Raw genomic sequence first — 1,873 nt, 5'->3', positions numbered from 1 at the left:
AAGAAAAAACTAGACCTTGGACTCAAACCTTTAATGAGTTTACCATAAGCTTAGCTTTCTGTGCCGTTTCCTCCAAAAAATAGTCAATATTGCTAGTGCATAAAACATGAAGAATTTTAGATGTCAATTGTTTTTATTGACTTTGAGATACCCATATATATAGGCATGGCACCCAGAGGGTCATGCAGAGAGTTAGAAACTATTTTCTGCTGGGCGCAGTGGCTCACACCAGTAATCCCAGCACTTTGGGAGGCCGAGGTGGGCGGATCACCTGAGGTTGGGAGTTCGAGACCAACCTGACCCATCTCTACTAAAAATACAAAAAAAAATTAGCCGGGTGTGGTGGCACATGCCTGTAATTCCAGCTACTCGGGAGGCTGAGGCAGGAGAATCGCTTGAACCCAGGAGGCGGAGGTTGCGGTGAGCTGAGATCATGCCATTGTACTCCAGCCTGGGCAACAAAAGCAAAACCCTGTCTCGAGAAAAAAAGAAACTATTTTCTCTGTCCCTGTTATCTTTCTTTCACTATGTGTGAGGCAAGGTTAGATTTCTTTTAAAGCTACCTCACTCATCTAGGAAAAGAATGGGTGAAGAATAAAAATTTTCCTTCAGTAAGCCCAAATCTGCTGACTTCATGAGCCAAAGTCTTCATGTGAAGTATAAAGCATTAAAACCTATGGGCGTATCCTTACATTTCTGGTACAAACGTTTCTCAAAAGTTATTAAAATGATGCAATGCAAAAGATATGTCCAAAAGGAGTAAACCCTGGCTGATTTATAGACTATTATTTCCCTACACTTTTAGTGTTTCTGTCATCATGTTTGCCTGTTCATTCTGTTCTGAAGTTGCATCTGTGTGGCTGAAGGAACATATATAGAGCAAGTAATTTGGTTGTCACACAATCAGCATTTGGCAGTGGAACAAAGTAGCAATCATTTTAAGCAGATAGAATACAACAGATATCTCACATACACATAAAAACAATCACACTAAAACCAGTGAAAATAAGACAGAAAAATAGAACTGTGAAAAATGAAATGATCACCAATTTGCTTTAACTAGAACTCAGTGACTTCTAACATACTGATTAGTGGAAATTTCTCATTATTAAAAAACAAAATGAAATGTTCCCAAGAAAAAAACCTGAGGTTTTTCCCTGTTAATAATTAGAATTATGATGGACAAAATGACTAGCAAGTGGTTGGTTCTATTCTGCAGAAAGAAAAACTTGACTCTCAAGGTTCCTTCCAATAATATGTTTATTTTAATGTAGAGTTTATAATACAAAATTTTGTGGGGAATTGCGATAATTAGGGTAATGTGTCCACCCAAAATTATTCCAACTCTCCAATTTATTTGCAGAAATAAATTGAGACAAATTACTCTTTAAGTAAAAGTCATTGTGCTTTTGAAGATCCAAAAGATGTAATTTTGTAGTACAGAACTCAGCATGCTACTTTGGAGTCATGTTTCTTAAGATGTCTCTAAAACAGCAATTAGCAAAATGTGTTTGAGGAAATGCAAAAACATTACACATTATCATAAAGGTGTTAAAATTGTCCAAATTTTTAAATAATGTACATTTAAAACATATTCATGACATCAAGTGCTTTGTGATCAGCATTTATTACATCAAATGACACTAAAAACGTGAACGAATGGAGTGTATTGCACTACAGCTGCATATACAAAGAACAAAACTCTCAAAAGATGTTAGAATAAAATCATGTTTTTTCACACATGGGAGGGATTCTGGATTCTCAGCTACAGGACTCCTGAGAGACCATTTTTTATGGTGTGTTATAGAGTTCCAGGAGGTGCTTGGCCATAAAACCCTTCTCTGAAGATCCTCTCCAGAGACTAGTGTTCTGA

The sequence above is a fragment of the Pongo pygmaeus genome, chromosome 14, assembly GCF_028885625.2.
Source record: "Pongo pygmaeus isolate AG05252 chromosome 14, NHGRI_mPonPyg2-v2.0_pri, whole genome shotgun sequence".
NCBI classification, from domain to species: Eukaryota; Metazoa; Chordata; class Mammalia; order Primates; family Hominidae; genus Pongo; species Pongo pygmaeus.
The sequence above is the reverse complement of the archived record's forward strand: the minus strand, read 5'-3'. Positions refer to the sequence as shown.